Below are 18,938 nucleotides of genomic sequence, written 5' to 3' on the forward strand. Positions count from 1 at the left end.
ATGCTTTTACTTCATGGGCAACACATGTGGTCAATTGTTTTCCTTTAAGTGACAGGCTTACTTCTTATCATATGTATAAATGTGAATAAGCAAAGTTACCAATGTAGCTTGGAATTTAAATAAACTTTTTGCTTCAATGTAAAACAAATCTTTAGCCCATATTTCTTATGCCGTCACACAGAGTATTAAAAAGTTACATGTGCATCTAGAACTGAGATGTAAGAAATTAATTTTTCTGCTTCATTAAGGATCTTCTTAGGTAAAACTGACTTTTTAAACTGTGAGTTTTGTTAGGGAATTGATCATGTTAAAGTATGCTATGACGCTGCCATCACAGGCTGCATTTTCCTGGTGCTTCTTGGCTCTTAGAGTGACTTCATGCTCTTATCTTTACTTTCCCTCCCACCAAGGCCACAGTGAAACAGAGAAGTTGAAACCTGTTTCTGCAGGGCTGAACCCATAAAAGACAACCTGGCCTGTGATAGGTTAAAAATAACCCACTCCTCATGAATAAGCAATAGCCCAGCCCCAAACCAATAAAAGGGCCTTCCTTTCTTTGTTCTATTCTTCTCTTCCTCTCTTCTTCCTCCTCTCTCTCTCTCTCTCTCTCTCGCTCTCTCTCTCTGCTCTCTCTCTCTACTCCCACCCCTTGAATAAAATCTCCAGTTGGACCTCTCAGTGTGCGTGGCCTAGTTGTTGAGCGTCGCTATTCCCTTTCAAGTTTATATTAGTGAATACAGTGATTACTAGTACAGTGCAGAGCTGTCTAGGATTTGTGATAAGGCTCCAGAAATTTTAACTGTCAGTGCTTTTGCAGTATCAACAGGAATCAAAGAAGAATTTAAAAGCAAATACTATGTAAATATTATAATGCAATATCTTAAACCGCATAGACCCCCTAAAAGATCCTGAGGATCACTGGGGGTCTGTGGACCAAACTAAATCTCTGGGTAACAATCTCTATTTAAAAAGACTCTAAAGAAACGCTAATCCACTAGGTGGCTGAGACAAGCAAAACAGTTGTGTCACAGGGCCAATACCCACTTAGACAGCTTAATCATGCATCTTGATCTCCTCTGGAAGCAGAATATGAGCAGCTCACAGGACAGGGAATAAATAAGAAAGAATCCTTGGAAGCAGTAGAAGAAAAGCAGCCAAAAAACCTGGGGGCATGGACCCACTAAGGCAAAAGAAAGCTTGGATAAATACATATTTTGATTTAATTTACACAAATGCAAAAAGGCAAAGATAAGAATTTAAGGAAGGAAAAAAATCTGGTATCCTAAGCAGAATTATTAAATCATAGCCATTTTATTTCACTCACTTACCCATTCATTTTCTTACCAAAATAGCAAGTTAGGCAATAATGATGGGAGGCATCCAAAGCCTATTAAAACAAGCTTTATACAGAACTTCCTCCAGAGCCACATACAAATATTCTTTGGCTTTGTTTCTAGACTGTGGAGGCTACACAACCACTGACATCCTCAATGGCACAGAAGATAAAAGTGGAAGATTTGTAACAAGGCCAAATGTTGCACACCCCGTTAGCAATCTAAGAGTCTTATTTGATGCCTTCCTTACAACCTAAAATGTTTTCACTTTTCTAGATATCTAGGTTCTTGATTTTCTAATTCATTTTACTTTAACTTTTGTCCATGTTAACAGAAGAAATCTGAGATTTCCTAAATTTAGTTATAGATGGGAGGTTGGAAGATAAAAAAGAATAAATTCATTTTAACTATAGCTTTTATCTAAACCAACAAAGGAAAAAAATGAAACTGCACCTCATTCCTTTTCTGTATGTTAAGATTAGCCATTAAGGGAAAAACATTCAGCTCATATAACTAGCCAATCAAACAACAGCATGTCTTATCTCTTTCCAATGTAAGAAGTAGTAGTTCAGTGTAAGTGACTTCCCATTATAAAATACCCTAACTTCTTAGATCTGTTGGATATTTTTCCAACTGTTATCTGGTTGTCTTCCTCGATGCTTATGGGAATTTGTCTCAAAACTATTATTTTATTTTGCCTAGCAGCTCAATCATTTCAGTAAAACCCTTTCATTTCAGAGACGTCTTGGTCTCTAAAACTTTGTTTTAACATACTAGACTTAGAGTCTAGAAAAAGGTGTCCATTTAGACAAGGATGTTATATGGCCTGAAAGATCCTCACTGTATTTAAAAATGTGTGCCTCTAGGCTTTAAAAACACATTGTGTAGGGTGGAGATTTAGCTCAGTGGTTCTGCTGCCTGCTTCACAAGCACAAGGTCCAGAGTTCAATCCATGGTACCAAAAAAAAAACCAAGAAAAACAAACAAACAAAAAACACTGTGTATTTTCATTGACTTAGGAATTCTGTGCTGGAAATACATTACTAAAAGTAATTCTAATTATAGATAAACATCTACCCATATTCTAATCAAAGGGAAAAAAATAATTTATACACAAGGCTAAGTAAACTATACTCCATCTGTTTGGAGGAGCAGTTATAAATGATCAAGTATGCAAGATATTAAAAAGTTTATATTTTTGAAAAACCACAAATACATTGTATAATATAAAAGTTTGATAAAAACAATAGTGGTTGATAAAAATTCCCATGGGACATTTGTTCTATTTTTAATTATTTGCCAAAAGTTTACAGAATACCATTAAGTACTGGGCAATGATCTAGAGAGCCGACATACATCAAGGAAGAAAACAAGAAGTCCTGCTTTCATAGAACTTACTTTCTGGCAGATAGAAACAAAAATATGTTTTATGTCACAAGTAGGAAGGTTGAATGAAGTTATAAATGCAAAAAGAAAAAAAAAAGGAGCACATCAGCACATGAAGCATAGGAATTGACAGCGCTCACATGTTAACCTCCAAAAGTATTATCCTGCCTTTCCTCAGATATTACTTGATTAACTTTGATCTCCAAGTCTTTGCACAATTAATAAGGAGTTCCAGGCAAAGGAAACAGCTAGGCCAAGACTCGAGGGTAGGAACGCATCGGTGTGTCTGAAGCACAGTGAAGAGGTCAGTGTGGTTAAGGCAGAATGAGAGAAGTGCCATGAAGTAGAAGAGGCCAGAAAGATAAGGAGGGGCCGGTTGTTTAGGCCAGAGATAGCAAAGCTTTTAGAGACCAACTGCCCAAACTGCAACCCCAAACCCACACATTTATGGCAAAGTTCCAGCCCTGCACTTAAACCTGAATGTGTGGCTGCTGGGGCAATGCTGGGGCAACTTGGCTTGTATATCCACAGAGAGGGCTCTGCATGCCACTGCCACATACATGCCATAGCTTCATCACCACTGGTGTAGGCCATTGTGCAGATCATGGCTGTGAATGTGAATGTGCAAATGATGTATGTTCATTATTACAAATTCAAAAAATGTCTATTCAATGGGGTAAAAGTTGTCTAAAAAGAAAAAAGTCGTGTCATGTCCAATAGTCTATATGGACAAACCCCTATTATCCTCAGATTTCCACTGATTTTGAGAATGGCTTCTACCAACTGCATTGCTTTTGCTTTTGGCAAGGCATCTAAAAGCAGCACTAAAGTTACCTTTCCCAGAAAAAAATAAATAAGCACGTCTCTGGACAAAGATAACCAGAGACTGTACTCCTCCCCTACAATCTTTATATGCCATTAGGTCTGTATTTATCATCTGAGTTGTCCTCTAAGAGTCTACCAGGACTGAGGATCACTCACAGGTGAGGCAGTTCACTTACTTAGCATTTTCATGCTGTAGCTTTGTCTTCTGTGCTTTCAGGGTATTTGACAACCGAGTCAACTCTTCTAGCTTTGTATTTGTTTCATTAAAGTGCACTTCATTCAGACTACAGAATTTCTCAGCATTCATCTGCAAGTTGAGAAAAAAAGGTTAATCATGCTGAATTAGCTATATAATGAGGGGATGGGCTTGTTGTGGCATATAGTCACATGTCCCCAAAGCTTCACACACACACACAGGTAGATGAGGGTTTGGGGATGTAATTGGATCATGGGCATATGATACTTATCAATGCTAAATATGATTTAGGAGGAGAAGCCTGGTTGGAGAAGGTAAATCACTGGGGGCATGGCCTGGGTCTATCTTCCTCCTTCCTCCCTTGATCCCTCTCTCTATTTTCTGCTTGCCATGACATGAGCAATTCTCCTCTGCCAAGCCCCTCTGCCATGCTGCCCTGCGTTGACACCAAACTACTTCTACAAACTATGAGCCAGAATAAACCTTTCCTCCTTAGAGTTGTGGATGTTGGGTATTATGTCTCATTAATCAAAGTAATTCAGACAGGTGGCAATGGGACCTGCATGATCTCTTTAGCAGTAAAGTGCTCCACTAGTATCAGAAAATCATTCTGTAATTTAAGAAAGTACAACAAACCTAGAGTCTGAGTCCTTAAGAGGCCTACACTTCTCAAAGTATAGATGTCAGTGAAGAAATACAACTCCCTGGGCATAGAATTCTTTGGTTTTCTGGAGAAGGAAACATTTCAAACACTAATGAGGTGTCTGACATGGTCATTTTCTGACAATATATAAATATATATATATATATATATATATATATAGATAGAAATACACACACACATATATATATATATATGTATATGATATACCAACTCCCACTGTTACAGAGACTAGAAAATAAACTGGCATATAAATATATATATATATATATGTATGTATGTATGTATGGGTTTTTTTTCCTATAGAATATGTTTCATGAAATTCTGCTTGAGTATAAATCCCCAGTGCCTAGAAAGTACTTAAAACATACTAGAAGATCATAAGCAACAGAGGAGGTACATAGGAAGAGGAAAGAGGAAGGAAATCTAGAGGGGTAACCAACCAAGTAGGGGAAAATAGGTGGATCTGAACAGCAACAGCCTAAGAACAAGAATCTGAGCTCCAAATCAACTGCACTTTTCTGATCATTGTTGTCAGAAGATCAAGATAACTTTGTGGGCCTAACACCTGAACCTTGAACTTTAACTTCTCACAATCAGCTTTTCAGACCATTGGCTTTTATACTTCTACCTCATCTAGGTAACCAGTCAAATCACCAGATTTTTGTCACACTTTGGAAATTTGTGGAAGTGATTTGGAGATTCAGACTGGGCTAAGAACCACCAAATTTAAGGTGAAGTTTGGGGGTTCTCCTTTACCTAGGAGTTAGATGTAGTTTGAATTCTTATTTATATGGTCCAAAATGTCAAAATGATTTTACATATTAATTTTTGTGACTCATCTAATAATCTTTGAATGTCTTCCATCTCCCTCATGGTTGATGGTGGAAATGATACTAATTATGATAATAATAGCACTAGCTAACATTTATTAGGTGCTTATTATTTAGCCAGCTCTCCTCTAAACTGTTTACATGTGTTAAATCTCAATTCATGTGTCAGTACCGTTAGTCCTTGAACTCCAAAAATAGACAGGGGATTACACTAGTGGCAATTGAAGAAATCTATAAAACCTACGAAAGGGTGAAGAAAGCTGGTAGTAAGCCTCATAGTCTCAGTGTTAGTCTAATTGTTATGAAAAAGCAATTGTCAAAATCCAAGGCAATAACAGCCTTAAAGCTCTGAAAAATTTCTAAGTCACAAAAATCTCGGCCATCTCCATCTAGCTGGACCAACACTGTGTTGAAGATTGTTCTCTTTGAATTTTAAGACATTACTTAACACCCAATAGACTCTGCATACACGCCTAGGTCACCCAAGTTATTGCAGACTTTAATGAGAAGTTGGCCAACATGCTCAGTGAGGTCTACTGAGATCACATTCATACTTTCCTAATACACTGGAGACCCCAAGTTTATTTTTTTAATCTGTTAAAGACATCATATTTAAAGTTAAAGACATCATATTACAGTGATACATGCATACTGATGCTTATAGCAGCAAAATTCACATAGTTAAATCTTGGAAGTGGCCATCTACAGATGAATGGATAAAGAAAATGTAGGGCTGATATATAATGGGATACTACTCTGCCATAAAGAACAAACTCAAGTGATTGGTAGAAAAATGGATGCACCCTGAGATCACAATGTTAAGCAAAATAAATCAGACACACAGGCTTAAATACTATAATAGTCTGTCTTACATTAGAAACCCAAAATATAAAAAAGAGTAAAATAAAAGATAGAAAATAGGAAATAGCAAAGTAGACCTTTTTAAAATGAGAAAGAGATTAATGGATGGAAAAAGGGGGATAAGGAGAAATCAAGGGGATTAAAGAAAGAATCAAGATGTGTTTTGTACATGTGCCAACTTTCCACAGGAATGAAATCATTATGTAATGCAAAGATGTGCTAAAAAATAAAAAATGAAAAAATAAAGATATTGCCCACTGATTAACAAATAAGTGAAGAACCAACACAGGCTCATGTCTACTGGGAGACCAATGAGGAACACCATGCAGAACCACTCCACAGATGCCCCACAGTGTAATGGGCTGGTTGGTAATTACGCCCAGACCTGGCAGAGATTCAATGACCAGGTTTTACACAATGCCGCCAAAATCATGGAGGTTACAGTGTGGATGTGAAAGACCAGTATGCTAGATTATCCATATTCTCCATATACTGGAACAAAGCTATAGTAATGAATAATATAACAGTATTTAGGTTTCTACAGTTTTTAATTATATTTTGAATTTTCAATGTGTTTACCCACACTTCTGAATGTGACTTTAACAATCAAATTAGTCTCACTCATGTGTTTTTCCTCACAATAAACCCCAAAATTTCAGCTTGGCTTCATTCTATAAATGGGAAAACAGTTATCATAGAAGATAACTATCTTGCCCAAATTCACAAAGCTAGTAAGTTTCAGAATTGAGATTTGAACTGAAGCTGTGCAGATGCAATTTAAAACAGGGAAGACAACTGAAGGAAAGAAAAAAATATTAGATTGTTAAGCGTCTTTTGTAGGGAGATGTGAAGCCTTAATTGACTTGTTGCACATTGACTCAAATTTCCACAAACCCTGGATCACTAAAGAAACTATATAAAAATAGGACTATGCGAATATCTTTAGGTAACAATATTTCCAATAAAGGCAGAAGGATTATATACACGTGATAAAAGGGACTTCTGTGTATAGCCTTGAATGTGCTGTGTGTACACCTGTTTACAAAGGCAGCAATCTCTATAAGACCACTATCAGTCATCTGTGGAAATGGCAAAAAAAAAGGACAGAGCCAGTCTTCATTTTTTTCAGATATCTATGTGGTGACAGCCCACTCATGCCTATCTGTGAGTGTTCAGGCCACTTTAGCTGAGAGAAATGGCACATGCCTTCCAGCATAGCTTCACACAGTGAGTACCCATAGACACATCAACTATCAGTATAGAACTCTGAATTTATAAAGTACTTTTTATAAGCAGAATTTGTGAAATATAATGTAAATATTTATTCAAATGCAGCCTGTTTAGGAATATAACATGCAAAAAAATTGTACCTTCAAAAGAATTTCAAACTTAAGAAACTAATACATTTTGATTCCAGGGAAAAGGATGTTAAGAGAATAATGCACATTCACCTCAAAGCTGTTTCTTAAAATGATGTATAAAACGTTGCCTCCCAGAAATGCAGGAACCAATGGGAATTCAAAATAATCAAAATAACTGTGAGATTGCCTATCGCTTCTAAATTGCCCTGGGCTTCTCTATCAGCATAATATGCTTCTGAAAATGCTTTGGTTTTTACTGTGCCATTGAGTACTATCATTCCTGCCATTATAATTTGGAAAACAACTAAGTAAATAATTCAAGCAGAAGTGCAGCACAATGTATGTGCCTATGGAAAAAAAAAAAAAGAATCAATTTATCCTACAAAAAATATTTAAAGCAGCACCAGAATGTGGTCACCCACAGACTTACAGAGTTTGGAGTTGAGGCCCATCTCTGAATACAACTGTGTGACTATGACCCTAGTGGCATAAGAGCCCCAGAAGCATATGTAGAAGTTAATGCTAGCAACTGAGACCACTGGTTGCCCAAAACACCACAAGCACGAACAGAATGAGACCTAGTTTTCACTAAGGGATTCTTTCTACTTAAGTAAAGTAAAGACTATTGAATTTAGGAGTACAAAAGAAACTCAAGAAGTTCTACAAGAATTCAGGAACAAGTAAAGTTATAATAGAGGAAGTGCAATGAAGCATTTTAGAAAAGAGAATTAGTTTGAAGATGACATATTGGTGGGAAAATGCACATTTAGTGGAAGGCAAATATTTTAATTTGCTGAGATGAAAGTGCCAAAATCAAATATGATCTAACACTAGCAAGGCAGGGTGAGCCCAATCACAGCTCACAGGGTGCCTTGAAAGCAGAAATATAGAGTTCATTTTTAAGCAGTGACATAATTCAGTAAAGCCATGCTTCAAAAAAATTCTGAATACTATGCAGCACAGGTTAGAACAAAGAAATGTAAAAAACAAGAAAAGATAATTTAGGAAACCACCACAATAGACCAGTTAAAATGTAAGGACAGACCTGCAAGGTAATGAGACTAGAAAGTGGTTAGACAGTGAAAAAATGACAACTGCAATAATTGATTGCAAAACAAAGACCAAAAGAGGCAACAAGAAAATGACACTTAGAGCTTGGGTGATGGAAAGAACCAGGCACTACTGACAGATACATTTAGAAATGGCAGCTTTAGGAGAAAATGTTCAATTTGCTTTTCCACATGGTAGTTTGGGAAAAGGAAGACATTACTGGTTTCAGAGAATACCTTTTTTCTAAGTGTAGGAGATATACAGGTTCAAAGATTAAAGGAGTAAGCAGATGATGTGGTATACAGCTACTTGTAGGAGTCTCCAAAATGATCCCTCAGTGAGCTGCATCCTCTGGAATTCATGCTGTCATGTAGGCTCCTGCCTCTGTGGTTTGTACTGACAGAAGTCACAAAGGCTGATTCTACGCATTCACAAAATTTTGCAACTTCTACCATGGACTTTTGGAACCATTTGCTTTTATGCACTGAATTAACACGGAAGTAGTTCAACCACCCTGTAGCTGCCATGCTGTGTTCTATCTATCTCAGCCCAGGAGCCAGAAATGTTGAGTGAAAAAACTTTCAGATGACTCCATATAACTGGAACGATATAAACTGACTTTTTCATGGCCTAGAACCAGGAGATATAACAGTAACATTTTTAAGTAACAAGGTTCTCAGAGGATTTGCCACACCACATGAGCTAAACAGAATATTAATCCTTTGTCAGAAAGACAGCAGAGAGGCAGATATGAGCAGACTGTTTTCCACTCAAGACATCATCTCTGCCGAAATGTCTATGCTTCTGTTTGTTGGAATGGATGAGCAATGACTATGTGAAAAAACATTTTTCTCTATGTGAAAAGGGAAAAGAAAAAAGAAAGTGTATAAGGTGGAAGGAGAAATTACAAGAGATGATGAAAGCATAGAGTGAATCTTTAAATATTTTAAAAAATGAATACAGTAAAAGACACATTACCATTGATGCACCTCAATACACCCCCCTTTGCTTCAAACCCACTTATTCCATCATTCTCACCACTTTCTGAAGTAGTTATGGACGTTGTCTTTCATGTCTTTATGAAGTATAATAAAAAACACAATAAATGCTGCTGTTGAGTGCCATCCAATGGAAAAATAGGCTAGACTAATAAAAACATCATAGTATGGCCTCACCTGCTTTATTTACTAGATCTTACATCTTGCAACTTCTTACTCTTCCCAAAAGTGAAATGACTATGAAAAGTAAAGACTTTTAGTTAATTCCAGATATTAAGTCAGCCATGACAGCACAACTAATGACACTCATGAAAGAGGACTTCCAGAACTGCTTCAGAAAGTCACAAGAACAATGCGATAAGTCCATTTAAACCAAGAGAGAGTATTCTGTGGGAGATTAATGGCAACATGCAATAATATTTTTATTTAAATATACACCATATTTAAAAATCATACCTCATATACTAAGTAGTCTTTTTTTTAACCAGGTTTTATTTATTGAAAACACTGAGAAAGGAAAGATTGAATTCTTAGGAAGGATTTTTCATTAGTCATCTTCACAGTAATATAATAAAATCTGTGGAAATTTACTTATTAATGGGTTTATTTAGCTCACAGTTCTAAAGGTTCCAGTCAAATAGCGGCCCCATTTCTTTAGACTTCTCACAAGGGAGTCAGAAAGCAATAACATGGAGCATATATCCTCAGATCCTGAGTATGGAAACAGAAAGACACAGGTCATGTGATATCTTATAGTCATTTCTAGGAGCATACCCCCAGTATTATAAGAATCTATCACTATGTTCTACCTGGAAAGATCCACAGTATCTCCCAATAGTGTCAAACCTGGGACAAGCCTTTGGCACATGGGCTTATGGCAGGGGGTCACTATCCAAGTCAAAGCATAGGAAATTTTGTGTAAACTAAAAGAATTAGTGAGCTTAAAGAATAAATAAGTTTTGAACAGCAATGAAAGATTAGAGGATGTTGGAAAGTATAAAATCTTTAATTTTATACTTGATTTGTATGAATTTATAATAAATTCACCTACAGTTTTAGAGTATTATGAATTCCAACTAATATTTTAAGAAAGAGAAGAATTCCTGAGAGTGTATGAGCAGCACCATAGAGTAGGTGAGAGTAAAGACTTCCAGTCTTCCTTGGATGAGATAGGCTAAAGATGAAGCCTACAGGAACAAGGAGGTTTATAGTACTCAGGTCAAGACAGAATCTACAGACAAGAATACAGAAAAGCGGAAGGAGAAGGCTAAAGTTCTCATCAGATTTATATTCTCTGATAATTCAGGGAAGGGGAGGAGGCAGTGTATATTCTGCATGTGTACCCCAAAGTTCATCCGTTGAAACTTATTTGCTAGAGTCACAATATTAAGAGGTAAGCTTTTTGGAGATGATAATCATGAGAGAAAACCCCGCATGACTAGGATACTGACCTTATGAAAGGGGTACAAAAGAACACTCATCCCTTTTTTATCTTTTGTCCCTTTGCCATGTGAGGATATAGCAAGAAACACTGTCTTTGAAGCAGAGAGCTCTCTCCAGACACCAAAATCTGCCAGCGCTTTGATTTTGGGCTTTTTGGCCTCCAGAGCTGTCATAAAGAAACTTCTGTTACTAGTCTCAGGTGTTTTGTTAGAATAACACAATCAGAAAAAGACAGAAATTGCTATCACAGGTAGGGTTTCATGCAATGAATACCTAAGAAGGCAGAAGTGGTTTCATAACTGGGTAATGAGCAGAAGCTGAAAAAGATTGGAGGCACATGCTAGAAAAAGCCTACATTGCGAAGAAGGGGGAAATAATAGTGTGCTGGTTAATCTCAACTGCCAACTTGACTTTTTAAGAGACTCCTGGAGAGGTGAATGGATTGTGAGGGTGCTAACCTCATAAACAGATGAAACTATCAATGATTTCATAGCTGAATAGGCTACTAGGAGGTGGGGCCTAGTTGGAAGGTCATGGAGGCACGACCTTGGAAATATATCTGGTACCTGGCCCCTTCTTCTCTGGCTTTCTCCTGCTCTTTGTTTCCTGGATGCCATGAGTTAAGCATCCCTCTACCAATGTTTCTGCTTTGCAACCAGCTACCATGGACTGAAACCCTTAAAACCAAAAGCCAAAATGAACTTGTCTTTCTTTAAATTGTATATTTTGTCCAGGCAGCTAGAAAGCTGACCAATAAAATATTAATAAGATAAGTAGCAGCATCCTCTATGCTGGCATGAATTTTGGAAGCTTGGAAATTAATGGTGTCTCTTTCAGTGACTCTAAGCAACTAATTGAGGGTCTCAACATTCTTCATGTTGCCAAGAAAATGGTTGGTAGTAGTCATCTGTCATTTATTTAGATTATTCTGTAAATAAGAGAAAGAACAATTATTAACAGTGTAATATGTTTCAAGCACTGTTCTAATATTGCTTATGCTGCAGTACAAAGGCTGATTCTGGGGAGGTCTAAGTGCTTCAGAGAGAGAATTATTTAAGAAATTATTTAAGTGGGTAAGATCAGAATAAAAATAATAGCAGTACACATAAGACAGTTAAGGACATTCTAATGACACTGTAGGATTGAGGAATATCTTTTTGGAAACTGGTAGAAAGATCACGTTTGTGGGGCAAATAATTTGCCCAAATTCAGTCCCTATCTTAATACTTTGTAGAGCTCAGAATTTATACACAATAAATTGAGATATTTGGCAAGATATCTCTAATAAATATATTCAGGGTATATATATAATTATCTCTATAGAGTTACTTATAGTAAAATAGAAGAAAATAAATAATTTAAAGAAAGAATTTATAATTGAAAAGGACACAGAATTTATGAAAAGTTACCAACTTGGACAAATGACAAAAATTGAAAAGTATAAAGCACTAATGATATGGTCAAGCAAACATTTGATGAGATTATTATAGATACAAAGATCATAGATGCTATTTCACAAAATAATAAAAGACCTCTAAAGTAGTTCTGAGATCTTTGTAACTGCCTCACCCATGGTCCAGAATGCCAGGGCCTTTGGAGTAGGAAACTTTCAAAGAGGAGATCTAGGTTGTTTCTGACATTTCAAGATTCACTGTTCAGGGATGTCTCAAGTTCTTCTGTTTTTTTTTTTTGTTTGTTTGTTTTGTTTTTTTTTGTACCAGGGATCAAACTCGGGTCTTTGTACTCGTGAGGCAGGTAGTGGAACCACTGAGCTAAATCTCTGGCCCTCAAGTTCTTCTCAGTGCAGCGCACTCAGTGCAGTTTTAGTCAGTGCAGTACTCCTCAAGCTGTGTCTCAAGCAGGCCCAGATGTCTTACAATACCACTCTAGAGGGCATAGTGGTAAAGTTTGATGGTACCCATATATTAGTAACTTTGAAGATGTACAAGAATTGTAGAGACTGTTATATGCATCAAGATTTCAAAGGATGCCTTGGAGAAACTTGAGGTTCAGGCAGAGAAATTGACTTGCCTGCTCAGAGAATCCTCACTACCACCATAGCTGCACAGCTAGTAGGAAGGTCTACTCTTGTAACCCCAGAATTACTGAGCCACCAGCATGAGATGTGAGCCTGAGAGAGTTGTGAGCACCTAGTATCAATTCCTGAGAGCTCCTGTGTGGGCTGCACTCAGCATGGACAGGAGTCGAGAACTTCCTGCAGTATCTACCTCACTGTGTCTAGAAGCCAGGAAATGGACTCAAAGAGAACTATTATCAGTTTTCAAGATTTAATGTTTCTTGTTTTGTTCTGTTTTGTACTTATTTTAACGTATTACTCTATTCTTCTTTTCTATTTCTCCCTGCTAGAAAGGAAATGCTTGATGTTCATCTCACCATTGTATTTTGGAAGGACATAACTTGTTTGATTTCACAGACTCAAATCTAGAGAGGGGACTTAACACAGGATTAATTGTAGTTTGTGCCTCTCTTGCCTGTGATTACATAAGAATGGACTTCAGTCTTTTGAGTTAGTGATAGAATTAGTTAAAACTTTTGGTACTTCTCTTTTTTTTCCTTTTTTCTTTATTGGTACATTTTAGGTATACAATACAGTTACATTCATCTTTGGGATTTTAGTACTTCTTAGAAGAAATATCTTTGCTCATAGAAGGACAAGAAGTTTTGGATGGACAGGAGTGGGAATGCTGTGGTCTCAATGTGTTCCCACAAATGTTGGAACTTCAACTACCAAGAAAGAGAAATGCAACATGATGGTTTCTTTCTACCCAATGGGACTTTTCAAAGAGATTAAGTTAAACATTTTTAAAATCACTCCATATTTCTGAAACTATAATTCATTTCTTCTGCCTAGACTCCATGTAGATCAAGCTTTTCCTGTTGGGTCCTGTCTCTTCCAGATGGATTTACAAATTTGGCTCACAAGTAGCTGAGGTTACAGCAACTAGCCATTTGCTTTGCTTAACCAAAAGCAAAGTTCCTCTCAACTATCAGAAGTTATGGTTGCCATTACCCATGATATGAGAGTAACTATTTAATATTGTAGTGTACAAGTTAGTGGGCTTTCCTAAGAAAGAACATCTGACAAAGCTTTATTCTAGTATTATCTGGCTAAAGAGATACCAGTGGATATAAGGGAAATCATTTTTCCTCTTCTAGGCAAGGCTATTTGTGTATATCATTTGTTCAAACAAAGTCTGGAATTATCTGGGCCACCACTGGAAGTGCTCACAACCCAAAATCATTTTTAAAGAGATGCAGAGTGCCTTCACTTTTATGTCTTACTTACTTATACCATCACAAAAAAGATGCCTATTAAACATGCACTGGAATTCTAATAAACCAGAAGCCACTTTCAGTTCATACTCAGTGTAACCACTGAGATTAGCCCTGTTCTCATCAGTTTTAAAACATATTGTCTTCATATGTTCATATTGTCTTCCAATACCTCATCATCATTCTGATTTTTTTCCCTCCCCTCTCCAGCTTTTTTCATGTTCAAAAGCCCACTGCAGGAATTAAAGAGTTTCTACGTTAGCTCTAGTCATCTGCTCAAAACGGGTCAGGAGTTCATCCACTTCTAGCTGCAAGTCGCTGTTACGTTTTCCAGTTTCTGCTTGACCTGCTGTAGATTTTCTATCCAAGCCTTGAACTCAGCCAGGCTATCTGCATGTCTCTTTTTCAAAGAGGCAGACATTGCCTCAAAGTGCAGCGTATTTTCCATGCCTTGGTGAAGCTTCTGAAATCTTGCTTCTTGGTTTTTAGTTATGTCCAGCTGAGCCAAACTGGCACCTCCTGCCTCCTCCAGCCTCCCATTCAATTCTTCTAGATGGTGAGGTCATCTCTCTCTCTTTCTGCCCTGGCTGGAATGGTCCTTTCACCTTCCAATTCCTCTTTCAAATTCCATATTCTGCAGCAATATATAATTTTGGCTTATAATAAGTGGTTATAATAAGCATATTCTCTATTCAAATGAGTTATTACAGTTAACTTTTCTTCTTTTCATAACAAAAAAGCTAACAAGTCATTTTTCATTCCCAAATTATGATTAAAGAAAATAAATATACACACGTTAAATAATTTCCCCAAATCAATACCAATACCAGAATTAGAACTTGCAGTTATTCTAGATCTCTCAGCCCTTAGTGATAAACAATACCACTAAATTATATACATGGAGAGAAAACCTTACTAAAAAGCACTTTCCAAAGGAGCAGGAAGCTATTTCTCATATAACCAGAAAAGAAAAAAAAAAATATAAACACAATTTATAAAAAATAATGTGGTGAATGTTATTTAAAAAACATTCTATAATTTATCTTTCTGACAATCTCAGCTCTGAAAAACTCCACAAGAAGCTGACTGATACAATGAACATCAAGTTCAAGCAACTTGTTCTTAAGGAATTATATCAATATAATTTTATGCAGAATTCTAACAAACTGGGTCGTGTGGTTTCTCAGTCTGCAGGAGATTTGCAGCAAATTAGAATCAGTGCTGGAGTAGGGACTACTAACATGAATAGGTATCTGATACCATTAGAGGCACAGCAATTAGAAAAGGGAAAGTAGTGATAAGAACTCTCATAGCCCCAAATCCTCTTAATGTAGGGGCAATTAGCACTACAAATCTTGATAATATTGTGCTGCAGCACAGTGAAGCCACTGATGTTCATTAACATCGCTTCAAGTAATTAAGCATAGATTACAATGGGGAGGAAAAAGGATACACTCTAGTTTATGTTTTCCTCTCCATTAATTAGGGATGTTATGGCTTAGGGAAAGCTGATATTTAAATCACATCAACTACTCTATCAGTTCTGTAGATGAAGTATGACAGAGAATTATAGATATGATCTGTACCTGTCAGTAAACTTGATCCTCTGATAACTATTTATCATGGCCATTTATGAGATTCAATACATTTTCTATTTTCTACTTGGATTCTATACATTCAATGGGATTCAATACATTTAGCACTAACAATGCTGTCATTTAACCAAATATTTCTGAAACATCCCTTCAGAAACAATCTTTGAGCAACTTTTGAAGTTATTAGGGTAAGAAAAATTTGTCTTTTGGATGCTAGAAATAATTACTTTTTAAATTTCAGATAAAGCCGAGTGTCATTTGAAAGTAAACTTAAAAAATAGGGCAACCACTTGGTGATTAAAACTATTTCTGAAAACAAAGCATATTCACAAAGCATAAAACAGGCTATATTATTTGACTGAAAATATTTCAGAAGTATCAAAAGTAATGGGTACATCACTGAGACATTAGCTCCCACTGAAAAACACCCTTTTGTATGTATAATGCCTCAGTGTATGTGTAATTACTTTATATACTTTCAATTATTTCATAACATGGTGATGTAGTACAAAATAGTAGTATATTTATAAACAGCTAGCAATTATCAAATAATGTGTTGAGTCAAGATGTACCTATAGGATCTAATCATTTTCAGCATGACTTCCCTCTAGTCACAAAAGTAACTACAAAAATTAAATTACTAAAAATTAGCACATTCTATGGGGCATGCACTGTGCTTACCACTTAAATGTATTATTGCACTTAATAGTATTAGCTCAAAAGATGCCAGGATTAAGGACTAAAAAAATAAACACCCAGGATTTTAGTACAATGCCAACCTTGTTCATACCAAACATTCAACAAATAAGCTACTTATGTCTATTATCCTCATGATAAGAAAATTTAAGCTTACATCTGTGGAATGCAGTTTACTTCTTAACTAATGCTATTTCCTTCCTCTGTCTACAGTTGGCTAAGGATATGGATACCTTGGCAGATAATTTGTTATTGATGAAACATCAATCATCATCCACAGATTGAAATACAAGTACACATGGAAATTTGATGAATGATTACCTGAAGCTCTTTAATCATCTTCTGAAACAAAGCCCCCAGGCCTTTCTCATTTTCAACCTTTGAATTCCTCTGACTCATTTCTAATTCTTCCTGTTTAGGAGAAGTAAAAAGTGGAATTTGTTCAAGAATAATATTGTATTTAATATTTAAAAATTACAGACATAACATCTAACTACAAAAAATTCAACCATTACATTTCCATCTGATATGATCTTGGCTATTACACCAGATGAGGCATTTGTTGTGCACCTTTCCAGACTTTTTCCAGATGTTCACATACTGTGCTTAGGTTTGTATATGTAGTTGTAGAAATAGTCTCATTTTCTTTGCCATGAAACTTATTATATACATTTGTACATACAAATCTATAATTTATTCTTAAACTTATTCTTCTCCAGATAATATAGTGGAAAAAGTTCTGTGCCACATATAAGTTATTACTTCACTTAAAAATTAACTATGACACTATTCCACGATGAAGACCATCTGTAGTTTATTTGTGAATGTCCCTATCGAGAGGTACTTGGGTTTCTTCCAGTGTTTTGCTTTGACAAATAACACTGTTGAAATACATGTTTCCTTGTTAAGGCTTCTCTAGAATACATATTGGGCCAGAAACTGCTGGGAGATTATATATATATATTGAAAAACATTTAATACTGTGCCTTTTGCTCCCCAGTAGTAATATGAGATCGTTATTTATCTGTATTTCCCTTTAAAATCAGCAAATATCTAAATTTTTCTTAGAGAAGAAATTAATATTTTGTTGCTTTATTCAGACTGTCCTTGTGAAGTAATGATGGCATCTTTTCAACTGTTAATATTTCTAAATGGCCAAAAAATTAAATAAACTGCCTGCTTATCCTTTGCCTATTTAGTCTACCAGATTATTCAGCTAGTTGTTGAACTATAGATTTTATGTAAATATTCTTAATATTTATTTTTCCATATATATTACAAACAATTCTCTCATTACATAACTTGTCCTTTGTTGAGGCTACTTTTTGCTTACCTAGTGGTCTTCAATTCTCAGCAATCCACTGAACAGTCTTTTCTGCTGCTCACCAATACACCAATTTCTGGGTTCAGAATGGTGGTCTTCTGGATTCCTGAGCTGACATGTTGTTTGGGTGGGCTCTGGCTGGGGTCTGTGCACTCTTGGGATGGTATCTAGGTGTGCCTCTTGCTAGGGCCTCTAAGTACCTGTTGTCTGGGAGGGCCTTTGGCTGGAAACTGTGCACCCCAGTTCCTTTCATTTCTACAGGAATGTTTTAAAATTTGATGGAGTCAAATTTACTAATTTTTTATGTCTTTGGTTTTTTGTGACTTGTTCAAGAAAACTTGAATTTTCAATTTTGATACTTATCACATGTATCTTCTTCTAATGTTTTTACTTGTAATAAGGACAATTAATATAAGATCTCCCCTCTTAATAAATGTCAAGTTCAAAATGTGCTATTATTAACTATAGGCACAATGCTATATAGATCTTTAAAATTTAATAATGCACAACTAAAGCTTTATTCCTATTGAAGAGCAATTCCTCACTTCCCCTTCTTCCAGTGCCAAGCAGCAACTATTCTGTTTCATTATTTTATAACTCATCAGTAAAATTATGTAGTATTTATTTTTTAGTGACTGATTTATTTCACTTATGTCCTCAGGGTTCATCCATATTACTGCATGTGGCAGTATTTTCTTATATAAAGGATGAATAATATTTAATTCCATGTATGTACCATACTTCGTTTCTCTCCTTATGTCAATAGGTAGTTAGGCAGTGTCCATATCTTGTTGTAAATAATGTTGCATCTTCTAACAGGGGTATGACTTTGTTTTCACACTGAATTCTTTAATGCTGCTCAATTTTGTGTTTACAAATAGAATGCGATGAACACTTAGCTTTTATGTCAAAAAAATTAGTAGCTATTTTCTATCTTGTCACCACTAATCTGAAATGCCATCTTTAACCTGTACTAAGTTTCAAATACTCCTCATTCTGCTTAGAGAAAAGATTTTAATGTTGAAATTATAGGTTCCTTAAAGTATAGATTTCTAAAACTTTGAAACTCTTTGAAATGTGG

Source organism: Fukomys damarensis, unplaced genomic scaffold, assembly GCF_012274545.1.
Source record: "Fukomys damarensis isolate Sample0158 unplaced genomic scaffold, DMR_v1.0_HiC HiC_scaffold_24, whole genome shotgun sequence".
Lineage (NCBI taxonomy): Eukaryota > Metazoa > Chordata > Mammalia > Rodentia > Bathyergidae > Fukomys > Fukomys damarensis.